The sequence below is a fragment of the Rhipicephalus microplus genome, unplaced genomic scaffold (assembly GCF_043290135.1).
Source record: "Rhipicephalus microplus isolate Deutch F79 unplaced genomic scaffold, USDA_Rmic scaffold_421, whole genome shotgun sequence".
Classification (NCBI taxonomy): Eukaryota; Metazoa; Arthropoda; class Arachnida; order Ixodida; family Ixodidae; genus Rhipicephalus; species Rhipicephalus microplus.
The window spans coordinates 40,001-52,500 of record NW_027464985.1 but is presented as its reverse complement, the minus strand read 5'-3'; the positions used below and the strand labels follow the sequence as shown (position 1 = coordinate 52,500).

Here is a 12,500-nt window from a genome sequence, read left to right as displayed (position 1 = left end):
CTGTTTGCCACAGTTTTCCCGGTGGTGCCGCACCCGGGCTCGCCCCGGCTGACGCGGTTTCGTGCCGCCCCGGCAGACGCGGTTTTCGCGCCGCCCCGGCTGACGCGGTTTCGTGCCGCCCCGGCAGACGCGGTTTTTTGCCGCCCCGGCAGACGCGTTTTTTTTTTCTTTCGCCCCGGCTGACGCAGTTTTCGCGCCGCCCCGGCAGACGCGGTTTTCGCGCCGCCCCGGCAGACGCGGTTTTTTGCGCCGCCCCGGCTGACGCAGTTCGGACTTGGCACTTTTTGGCTGAGCCTGGCTGGCGGCCCACTCACTCGATCGCCATGTCTGTTTGCCACAGTTTTCCCGGTGGTGCCGCACCCGGGCTCGCCCCGGCTGACGCAGTTTTCGCGCCGCCCCGGCTGACGCGGTTTCGTGCCGCCCCGGCAGACGCGGTTTTTTGCGCCGCCCCGGCTGACGCGGTTTTTTGCCGCCCCGGCTGACGCAGTTCGGACTTGGCACTTTTCGGCTGTGCCTGGCTGGCGGCCCACTCACTCGATCGCCATGTCTGTTTGCCACAGTTTTCCCGGTGGTGCCGCACCCGGGCTCGCCCCGGCAGACGCGTTTTTTTTTTTCTTTCGCCCCGGCTGACGCAGTTTTCGCGCCGCCCCGGCTGACGCGGTTTCGTGCCGCCCCGGCAGACGCGGTTTTTTGCGCCGCCCCGGCTGACGCGGTTTTTGCCGCCCCGGCTGACGCAGTTCGGACTTAGCACTTTTTGGCTGAGCCTGGCTGGTGGCCCACTCACTCGATCGCCATGTCTGTTAGCCACAGTTTTCCCGGTGGTGCCGCACCCGGGCTCGCCCCGGCTGACGCAGTTTTCGCGCCGCCCCGGCTGACGCGGTTTCGTGCCGCCCCGGCAGACGCGGTTTTCGCGCCGCCCCGGCTGACGCGGTTTTTGCCGCCCCGGCTGACGCAGTTCGGACTTAGCACTTTTCGGCTGTGCCTGGCTGGCGGCCCACTCACTCGATCGCCATGTCTGTTTGCCACAGTTTTCCCGGTGGTGCCGCACCCGGGCTCGCCCCGGCTGACGCAGTTTTCGCGCCGCCCCGGCTGACGCGGTTTCGTGCCGCCCCGGCAGACGCGGTTTTCGCGCCGCCCCGGCTGACGCGGTTTCGTGCCGCCCCGGCAGACGCGGTTTTTTGCCGCCCCAGCTGACGCAGTTCGGACTTAGCACTTTTTGGCTGAGCCTTGCTGGCGGCCCACTCACTCGATCGCCATGTCTGTTTGCCACAGTTTTCCCGGTGGTGCCGCACCCGGGCTCGCCCCGGCAGACGCGTTTTTTTTTTTCTTTCGCCCCGGCTGACGCAGTTTTCGCGCCGCCCCGGCAGACGCGGTTTTCGCGCCGCCCCGGCAGACGCGGTTTTCGCGCCGCCCCGGCTGACGCGGTTTTTGCCGCCCCGGCTGACGCAGTTCGGACTTAGCACTTTTCGGCTGTGCCTGGCTGGCGGCCCACTCACTCGATCGCCATGTCTGTTTGCCACAGTTTTCCCGGTGGTGCCGCACCCGGGCTCGCCCCGGCTGACGCAGTTTTCGCGCCGCCCCGGCTGACGCGGTTTCGTGCCGCCCCGGCAGACGCGGTTTTCGCGCCGCCCCGGCTGACGCGGTTTCGTGCCGCCCCGGCAGACGCGGTTTTTTGCCGCCCCAGCTGACGCAGTTCGGACTTAGCACTTTTTGGCTGAGCCTTGCTGGCGGCCCACTCACTCGATCGCCATGTCTGTTTGCCACAGTTTTCCCGGTGGTGCCGCACCCGGGCTCGCCCCGGCAGACGCGTTTTTTTTTTTTTTTTCTTTCGCCCCGGCTGACGCAGTTTTCGCGCCGCCCCGGCTGACGCGGTTTCGTGCCGCCCCGGCAGACGCGGTTTTTTGCGCCGCCCCGGCTGACGTGGTTTTTGCCGCCCCGGCTGACGCAGTTCGGACTTTGCACTTTTTGGCTGAGCCTGGCTGGCGGCCCACTCACTCGATCGCCATGTCTGTTTGCCACAGTTTTCCCGGTGGTGCCGCACCCGGGCTCGCCCCGGCAGACGCGTTTTTTTTTTTCCTTCGCCCCGGCAGACGTGGTTCCCCCCCCCCCCTCCGTCTTTCTTTTTGTTTTTTTTTTTCGCCGCGGCTGAAGTGGATTTTTCGGTGCCTCGACGCCCCGGTAGTCGCGGTTTTTCCGTTTCCGCACGGCCCCGGCTGACGCTGCTCGGTCACAGTCGCCTTTTGTGGTGATTGCAGACTTCTTGAGCGCGGGTGTTTTTTTTTTTTGTTGTTGTTGTTGTTTTATTACGCATTCGCTCCAGCAGACGCTGTTTAGACTTTTTGTTTCCTCTTTTATCCTGCGACGAGGTGACGAGGTTTATTCGGTGCCCCGCCGCCCCGGCTGAAGTGATTTTTCCTGTCCCGTGCCGCCCCGGCTGACGCGGTTGGGACTTCGCGTTTGTTCGGCCGCCACGGGTTTTGGCGCACTCGCTCGGTTGCTTGTTGTTGCCACTTGTTGCGAACCCAGGTTTCTTGAGCGAGCGCGGGCGTTTTTTCTTCCTTTCTTTCTTTGTTCTATGTGTTAGCGAATCGGCCTTTAATATCACACGAGGACTCACAACCAACAATTTTCAGTTTGAAGTGTAAAAAATCTGCAGGTGTTGACGTAACTGACTTGCCCCGTACCCTTGAGTACATCCATGAAGTTCTCGTAGTACTACTAAATCGCATTATTCCAAGTGGAGAAATTCCCATAAACTTGCAAACCTCTACACGAAAATCGGTGCGCGTGATAAAGTTGAAAATTATCGTCCGATATCAAATGTGCCTTCTATAACACAAATTCTAGGAAAAAAAAAAAAAAAAACACTTGTTCGCCGTTTTCTGCGCCGTGACTGGCAGCACTCCGGCGAAGCGAAACGGGGTCGATTCGAGCACGATATCGGCGTCTTTCGACGTGCTCGCCGGCGACCGTCGCACGAGTACGTCGCACGAGCGCGTCTGCCGGGGCGCCGTTTGCGAAGCCGACGCAAAAGTGGGAACCGCCGCTCGGATGATCGCCGCTTTCGGCAGAGTGAGTGTTGGCACTCCGGGGAAGCGAAACAGCGTGAATGCGCCCACGAAATCGGCGTATTTTGAAGTGCCCGCCGGCGACCGTCGCACGAGTACGGTAAACCGCGTCAGCCGGGGCGTAGTTCGGGACGCCGACGAAAAAGTGGGAAGCGCAACTCGGATCTTCGCCGTTTTTGCAGGAGTGAGTGGCGGCCCTCCTGCGAGACCAAGAAGCATCGATTCGTGCACGAATTCGGCGCCTTTCGACGTGATCGCCGGCGACCGTCGCTCGAGTAGGGCAAACCGCGTCTGCCGGGGCGGGCTTCGGGACGCCGATGCGAAAGTGGGAAACGCTGCTCGGATGTTCGCCGTTTTTGGCCGAGTGAGTGCTGGCACACGGGCGAAGCCAAACGGGGCCGATTACGGCACGATATCGGCGTCTTTCGACGTGCCCGCCGGCGACCGTCGCACGAGTACGGTAAACCGCGTCAGCCCGGGCGGAGTTCGGGACGCCGATGCGAAAGTGGAGAACGCCGCTCGGATCTTCGCCGTTTTTGGAGGAGTGAGTGGCGGCACTCCGGAGAAGCCAGGGAGCGCCAATTAGCGCACGATATCGGCGTCTTTCGACGCGCTCGCCGGCGACCGTCGCACGAGTAGGGCAAACCGCGTCTGCCGGGGCGGGGTTTACGACGCCGACGCAAAAGTGGGAACCGCCGCTCGGATGTTGGCCGTTTTTGGCAGAGTGAGTGCTGGCACTCCGGCGACGCGAAAGAGCGCGAATGCGCCCACGAAAGTGGCGTATTTGGACGTGCGTGACGGCGACCGCTGCAGGAGTACGAAAAACCACGTCAGCCGGGGCGAGCGACACACGGCGGTCTGGGTGCTTATCGCTGCTATTATAGGGGCACCCCGGCAGACGCAGAAAAAAAAAAAAAATTTTCGACCTTCTTTTTTGCTGGTCGAGCTCGGGTAACCCAGGTCGCAATGGGAGCCGCGCACGAAAGCGGCGTCGCGAGACGCGTTCGCGGTCGCTAGTCGCACGAGCTCGGCAACCGCGTCAGCCGGCGCGGAGTTCGGGATGCCGACGGCTAAGTGGGTACCGCTGCTCGGATGTTCGCCGTTTTTGGCCGAGTGAGTGCTGGCACTCCGGTGAAGCCAAGGAGCGCCAATTCGTGCACGATATCGGCGTCTTTCGACGTGCCCGCCGGCCACCGCCGCACGAGTACGGCAAACCGCGTCTGCCGGGGCGGGGTTCGCGACGCGTACGCAATAGTGGGAACCGTCGCTCGGATGTTCGTCGTCTTTGGCCGAGCGAGTGCTGGCACTCCGGCGAAGCGAAACGGGGCCGATTCGGGCACGATATCGGCGTATTTCGACGTGCTCGCCGGCGACCGTCGCACGAGTACGGCAAAGCGCGTCTGCCGGGGCGAGGTTTGCGACGCCGACGAAAAAGTGGGAAGCGCCGCTCGGATCTTCGCCGTTTTTGCAGGAGTGAGTGGCGGCCCTCCTGCGAGACCAAGAAGCATCGACTCGCGCACGATATCGGTGTCTTTCGACGTGCCCGCCGGCCACCGCCGCACGAGTACGGCAAACCGCGTATGCCGGGGCGGGGTTGGCGACGCCGACGCAAAAGTGGGAACCGCCACTAGGATGTTCGCCGTTTTTGGCAGAGTGAGTGCTGGCACTCCGGCGAAGCGAAAGAGCGCGAATGCGCCCACGAAAGTGGCGTGTTTGGACGTGCTTGACGACGACCACCGCAGGAAAACGAAAAACCACGTCAGCCGGGGCGAGCGACCCATGGCGGTCTGGGTGCTTATCGCTGCTATTATAGGGGCACCCCGGCAGACGCAAAAAAAAAAAAAAAATTTTTTTCGACATTCTTTTTTGCTCGTCGACCTCGGGTGACCCAGGTCGCAGTGGGAGCCGCGCACGAAAGCGGCGTCGCGAGACGGCTTCGCGGTCGCTAGTCGCACGAGCTCGGCAACCGCGTCTGCCGGGGCGGAGTTCGGGACGCCGACGGCTAAGTGGGAACCGCCGCTCGGATGTTCGCCGTTTGTGGCCGAGTGAGTGCTGGCACTCCGGCGAAGCCAAACGGGGCCGATTCCGGCACGATATCGGCGTCTTTCTACGTGCTCGCCGGCGACCGTCGCACGAGTACGGCAAAGTGCGTCTGCCGGGGCGGGGTTTGCGACGCGTACGCAATAGTGAGAACCGTCGCTCGGATGTTCGTCGTCTTTCGCCGAGCCAGTGCTGGCAATCCGGCGAAGCCGAACGGAGCCGATTCGGGCACGATATCGGCGTCTTTCCACGTGCTCGCCGGCGACCGTCGCACGAGTACGGTAAACCGCGTCAGCCGGGGCGGAGTTCGGGACGCCGATGCGAAAGTGGGAAGCGCCGCTCGGATCTTCGCCGTTTTTGGAGGAGTCAGTGGCGGCACTCCGGTGAAGCCAAGGTGCGCCAATTCGCGCACGATATCGGCGTCTTTCGACGTGCCCGCCGGCCACCGTCGCACGAGTACGGCAAACCTCGTCTGCCGGGGCGGGGTTTGCGACGCCGACGCAAAAGTGGGAACCGCCGCTCGGATGTTCGCCGTTTTTGGCAGAGTGAGTGCTGGCACTCCGGCGAAGCGAAAGAGCGCGAATGCGCCCACGAAAGTGGCGTGTTTGGACGTGCTTGACGACGACCACCGCAGGAAAACGAAAAACCACGTCAGCCGGGGCGAGCGACCCATGGCGGTCTGGGTGCTTATCGCTGCTATTATAGGGGCACCCCGGCAGACGCAAAAAAAAAAAAAATTTTTTTCGACATTCTTTTTTGCTCGTCGACCTCGGGTGACCCGGTCGCAGTGGGAGCCGCGCACGAAAGCGGCGTCGCGAGACGGCTTCGCGGTCGCTAGTCGCACGAGCTCGGCAACCGCGTCTGCCGGGGCGGAGTTCGGGACGCCGACGGCTAAGTGGGAACCGCCGCTCGGATGTTCGCCGTTTGTGGCCGAGTGAGTGCTGGCACTCCGGCGAAGCCAAACGGGGCCGATTCCGGCACGATATCGGCGTCTTTCTACGTGCTCGCCGGCGACCGTCGCACGAGTACGGCAAAGTGCGTCTGCCGGGGCGGGGTTTGCGACGCGTACGCAATAGTGAGAACCGTCGCTCGGATGTTCGTCGTCTTTCGCCGAGCCAGTGCTGGCACTCCGGCGAAGCCGAACGGAGCCGATTCGGGCACGATATCGGCGTCTTTCCACGTGCTCGCCGGCGACCGTCGCACGAGTACGGTAAACCGCGTCAGCCGGGGCGGAGTTCGGGACGCCGATGCGAAAGTGGGAAGCGCCGCTCGGATCTTCGCCGTTTTTGGAGGAGTCAGTGGCGGCACTCCGGTGAAGCCAAGGTGCGCCAATTCGCGCACGATATCGGCGTCTTTCGACGTGCCCGCCGGCCACCGTCGCACGAGTACGGCAAACCTCGTCTGCCGGGGCGGGGTTTGCGACGCCGACGCAAAAGTGGGAACCGCCGCTCGGATGTTCGCCGTTTTTGGCAGAGTGAGTGCTGGCACTCCGGCGAAGCGAAAGAGCGTGAATGCGCCCACGAAAGTAGCGTATTTGGACGTGCTTGACGGCGACCGCCGCAGGAGTACGAAAAACCACGTCAGCCGGGGCGAGCGACCCACGGCGGTCTGGGTGCTTATCGCTGCTATTATAGGGGCACCCCGGCAGACGCAGAAAGAAAAAAAAAAATGGGGACATGGCGTGCGTCACCGTGCGGCTTCGCAGCGTTGCCGAAGTCGCCGAGCCCTTCGACTGAGCCGAACGGCGGACAGGGAACGTTGGTCGGCCGTTCTAACCTGTCGGTGCCACGCCGAGACGTCGTTAAGGAAAACCGCGTCGTGGGCCTCTACGACGCCGTCGAGTCGTTGTACGTTTGGTGTCCAGCGTGTCGGCGGCGAGTAGCGGACACGTCGTTCACGACTTCGGTCTTTCGCAGTCGACGCGAACTTGCGGAGAGTCGTGGTGCCTCACGTTTTCGGCAGAAACCGCGGCGGAATTTTCCCGTGCGTGCGCGCACGACCTCGGTGCTGTGCCGTCAGCGTAGTGTTGCACAAACTCGTGGCCTACCCAAGGTGCGGTACGTTTGCGGCCGTATCCTCGGTGGGAATTTCGTGAGTAGGGTCGCAAATTCTACGACCTCGGCGGGTTTGAGAGCGACGTAGACTTGTGGCACGCTCAACATGCCACACGTTTCGGGGCACACCCGCGGTGAAATTTTCTCGAGTACGCTCGTATTAGGGCCCAAGGAGGTCTGGGTACTTATCGCTGCTATTATGTGGGGGTTCTCGTGAGCGGCGTACGCGAAAGCGACCGGGTGTCTGATATGCGGCGGGCTTCGGCCTCGTCAAGCGTGTCCTCGGGTCTGCTCCAGGGGAATCCACGGCAGTCGTCTGCAGCCTCATCCGCTTGATGCGTTAGGGGCTGGTTGTCGGACGGTGCCGTTTTACCACGATATCGAGGTGTGTTCCGTGTCGTCCTCGGGCGATTCAGATGCGAAAGCGCCGAAGACGCGGGCGTGACCCGTCGTCTGGCGGCTTTGCAGTCTCGGCTCCGTTGCTAGTTCCGGCCGGTCCACCGACAGTGCAGCGGGCTTGGGCAACCCGCACGGCGCGACCGAGTCGATGCAACGAAAAAGAGCGAGCATGAACGTGCTTCTTGCCGCACGGCTCCCACTCGTCTTTCGGGAAGGTTGTGCCGTAGCGAGCTCGAACGCCGTCATCTCGGAGTGCAAAATAAGCGTGTTGGGGCGCCTGAAGGTGGCCTCCGCCGCACACAGACTGCGTCCGGCCCGCCGAGGGCGAGGACGGACGCGCAGTCGAACGATTACCTGGTTGATCCTGCCAGTAATCATATGCTTGTCTCAAAGATTAAGCCATGCATGTCTAAGTACATGCCGAAATAAGGCGAAACCGCGAATGGCTCATTAAATCAGTTATGGTTCCTTAGATCGTTTCTTCCTACTTGGATAACTGTGGCAATTCTAGAGCTAATACATGCAGTGAGCCTGGAGCCCTTTGGGTAACGGGTGCTTTTATTAGACCAAGATCGATCGGGTTTCGGCCCGTATTGTGTGGTGACTCTGGATAACTTTGTGCTGATCGCATGGCCACGAGCCGGCGACGTTTCTTTCAAGTGTCTGCCTTATCAACTTTCGATGGTAGGTTACTTGCTTACCATGGTTGTTACGGGTAACGGAGAATCAGGGTTCGATTCCGGAGAGGGAGCCTGAGAAACGGCTACCACATCCAAGGAAGGCAGCAGGCGCGCAAATTACCCACTCCCGGCACGGGGAGGTAGTGACGAAAAATAACAATACGGGACTCTTTTGAGGCCCCGTAATTGAAATGAGTACACTCTAAATCCTTTAACGAGGATCAATTGGAGGGCAAGTCTGGTGCCAGCAGCCGCGGTAATTCCAGCTCCAATAGCGTATACTAAAGCTGCTGCGGTTAAAAAGCTCGTAGTTGGATCTCAGTTCCAGACGAGTAGTGCATCTACCCGATGCGACGGCTCGGACTGAACATCATGCCGGTTCTTTCTTGGTGCACTTCATTGTGTGCCTCGAGATGGCCGGTGCTTTTACTTTGAAAAAATTAGAGTGCTCAACGCAGGCGAGTCGCCTGAATAAACTTGCATGGAATAATAGAACAAGACCTCGTTTCTGTTCTGTTGGTTTTTGGAATACGAGGTAATGATTAAGAGGGACGGACGGGGGCATTCGTATTGCGGCGCTAGAGGTGAAATTCTTGGACCGTCGCAAGACGAACTACTGCGAAAGCATTTGCCAAGAATGTTTTCATTGATCAAGAACGAAAGTCAGAGGTTCGAAGGCGATCAGATACCGCCCTAGTTCTGACCATAAACGATGCCAACCAGCGATCCGCCTGAGTTACTCAAATGACTCGGCGGGCAGCTTCCGGGAAACCAAAGTATTTGGGTTCCGGGGGAAGTATGGTTGCAAAGCTGAAACTTAAAGGAATTGACGGAAGGGCACCACCAGGAGTGGAGCCTGCGGCTTAATTTGACTCAACACGGGAAAACTTACCCGGCCCGGACACTGGGAGGATTGACAGATTGAGAGCTCTTTCTTGATTCGGTGGATGGTGGTGCATGGCCGTTCTTAGTTGGTGGAGCGATTTGTCTGGTTAATTCCGATAACGAACGAGACTCTAGCCTATTAAATAGGTGCGGGGTTCCCAGCACCTTACAACCTTCTTAGAGGGACAAGCGGCTCCTAGCCGCACGAAACAGAGCAATAACAGGTCTGTGATGCCCTTAGATGTCCGGGGCCGCACGCGCGCTACACTGAAGGAAGCAGCGTGTCTTTATCCCTGTCTGAAAAGACTGGGTAACCCGTGGAACTTCTTTCGTGATTGGGATAGGGGCTTGCAATTGTTCCCCTTGAACGAGGAATTCCCAGTAAGCGCGAGTCATAAGCTCGCGTTGATTACGTCCCTGCCCTTTGTACACACCGCCCGTCGCTACTACCGATTGAATGATTTAGTGAGGTCTTCGGACCGATGTCCGGCGCGGCCTTTCGGTTGCGCCGGTCTGTTGGAAAGATGACCAAACTTGATCATTTAGAGGAAGTAAAAGTCGTAACAAGGTTTCCGTAGGTGAACCTGCGGAAGGATCATTAACGGATTGTGAAGGGTGAGCGCCTCAGCTGCGTCTGCGCCCGACACTTTCTGCCGCTGACCCCGTTTGGACGCGGGGTCGGCTTTTCCCCACGGGGCTGCCTGAATGTGGAGCGGCACCCCGTGACAAATTGTTGCGCCCAGCGGACGCCAACACCGCGACCTTGGACGGTCGGCCAGGTGGCGGACGCGGGTACAAACGGCGCAACGCACTCATAGGTCGGCTTTCGACCCGCCACTGCACCGTGGCTCGAAGCGCTCGAAATGCGCGACCCGACCGCTGCGGGACCGCCTAGTACTGTAAACAGGAGCGGCGGAGCGCGAACGGCGAGTCGTGGTTACGTCGGTAGAAGGCGAGGCTGCGCGTTCCCGAAACGCCAGCCGAGTGCCCTCCCGACCGTTCGAGCGTGCAAGAACGAGACCCGACAATCGCGCGGCGACTGCCAAGTACGAGAGGAACGGCACAAGCGTCGGCGGTCGGTCAAGGAACTGGCGATGTGACGGGTCCGCTGTGCACCAGTGCATACCGTCCCGCCGTCCGCGGCAAGCGCCTCCGCGTCCTCGGGTGACGGAGGCTGCCGGTCGGTTCTTGCAGGCGAGGGATCTCGCTGGCACCGGTTCGCGTTGACGCGCGGCCGGTCATGGCACGGCGATGCGACGGCCGAGGTGCGCAGTACTCGATGGAGGAACCGCACGCTCCGATGACCGTCCCGCCCTCCGCGGCGTATGCGTACCGACCGTAATGGTTGCAGCAGCGCCGGCCGGCTTTTGAATTCGCCACACGAAACACGGTGCGAGATCGCGGTTAGGGGAGCGTCGACGTTGCCAGGCGTTTTGCTTGCTGCCGAGGGAAAGGCGGCACGGCCACGTCGCGCTCGTCGCGATTAGCGGGTCTGCGCGCTTTGGGAAGGTGCCGCAACGACTTGCCGAAAGAGGAAGCACGGAAGAACGAGGGACTTGGACGTCCCGACAATTGAACGCACTTGCGGCCAGGCCCTTGCTGGCTTCGTTCTTCCGCCTCGAGTAGGCTCGTACGCGGCTCCGGCGCCGAAAGTGGTCCTTGGCACCGACTTCGGTGGACGTGGGAAGTGCCGCGCAAGTACGGCGCGCCTGGCTCCACCTGTTGGCTAAAGTAGGCAGCCGGATCGGCATTTTGGTGTGCGGTGGCAAACCGTGGATGCGAAAAAAGCTTGTGCGATTTCGTGGAACAAAAAGCGGGGGTCCCCCTTTTTATGCGGAGGAGACCGACCCGCCCGCCGTGGTGAACCGCGACGCCACGGTAAAAACGGGAGAGGCTTGTCGATGGGACCGTGCATCCCGCGCTCCACGGAGGCCGGGAGGCGGCCGCCCGAGGAAATGTGTAGCCGTCGAGGCCCGCATCTGCGTGCACTCTTATCCAAATGGGTGTACCGCAGGCATTTTCTGGTTAGGCGGGCCAATGAGAGCGAGCACACAACGATACCTACGGGTCCGGCTTGGAGAACCGGCTTCGACGCCTCCCGAGTATTTATAGAGGGGTGGACCACGAAAGCACTCGCAAGTAGCGGAAGCGAAACGCCGTCCGAAACACACCGTTTGCTCGATTTGCGGCAGCCGAAAAAGGCGCGGCAGAGTTTTGGAGTCCAAGCGTGCGCTGAAAAGCGCCCTTCTTGGCCACTGTTTGGCCGAGTGCCAGAAACGTTTGGTTTTGACTGTACGGAATTGAACAAACACTTTTTCACGACTCTAAGCGGTGGATCACTCGGTTCTCGGGTCGATGAAGAACGCAGCCAGCTGCGAGACTTGGTGTGAATTGCAGGACACACTGAGCACTGATTCTTTGAACGCACATTGCGGCCTTGGGTCTTCCCTTGGCTTCGTCTGTCTGAGGGTCGGATCACATATCAAGAGAGCCTTCGGCGCACAAGGGAACGTGAGCCGTCGACTCGTTTTGACCGCGTCGGCAACACGGACAGCACGCTGAACACCTCACAGCGAGCGCCAACAGCGGCCACTCAAGGGCGAGACGGTGGCGACCGTCGTGCCAGAGCCCAACCGAAACGGGGGCGACCGACTGCATTGAGGATGTGGCACCTCGTTGAGACCGCCGCAGGACTTCGAGTCGGAAGGAAGCCTGCAGGGAAAGTGCGGTCGAGGTTGCGTACTCCTCTCTGCGACCGGGCGCGCAAGAGCTGCGAGAGCCACGGACGCGCAACTTTAACGCACGGTAAACACGAGGAGCGAAAGCCGGCCAGCAAAGCTTCTCCAGCCGTGCGCAAAGTGCGCGAGATCGCAGCCTTGCGTTGCGCTTGTTGCCCTCGAAGTAAGCAGGGTGTCCCGTAGACCGGGCGCTCGAACACGCTGCGGGGCCGTGCCTCCTCCAGGCTTTGCCGCGCGAACAGGGAACGTTCGCGCGCAAAGCGCAGGGAGGTGAGGAGGCTGCGCCCGACGTTTGCGGTTCGCTGCGTACGCGGTTGATGCGGAGAGCACGGCGCGACGACTTGCCGCGAAGCGGAAAAAGTCTCCCGCACGAGTTGGCGAAACGTTGGCGAAGCTTAAGGCGTTCTCGTCGTAGTCCGCCGTCGGTCTAAGTGCTTCGCAGTTCCCGTCCCGTTCAAAAAACTGGGCCACTCCAGTTGGGGCGGGGGCGACGCTACACGAGACGATGCCTCTCGCCAGGCTGCGTGGCTGCCCTTGCGGCGGCGGCGACTGGCCTCGGCGGTGTTTGGGCTTTCGACACGGTCGTTTATCACGCAACTGCTCGGACGACGCACGCGCGCAGCGGAATGCCGCTTG

General features: G+C 61.0%; 2 non-coding genes across 2 annotated transcripts; both read left to right on the top strand.

The window, feature by feature from the left end:
* The first annotated feature begins 7,912 nt into the window (after positions 1-7,912).
* On the top strand, positions 7,913-9,727 carry LOC142794422 (small subunit ribosomal RNA). Its single transcript, XR_012892328.1, has one exon. It is a non-coding gene; the product is annotated as a small subunit ribosomal RNA (ribosomal RNA).
* A 1,719-nt stretch (positions 9,728-11,446) lies between these two features.
* LOC142794430 (5.8S ribosomal RNA) lies at positions 11,447-11,599 on the top strand. Its single transcript, XR_012892334.1, has one exon. It is a non-coding gene; the product is annotated as a 5.8S ribosomal RNA (ribosomal RNA).
* The last annotated feature ends 901 nt before the right edge of the window (positions 11,600-12,500 follow it).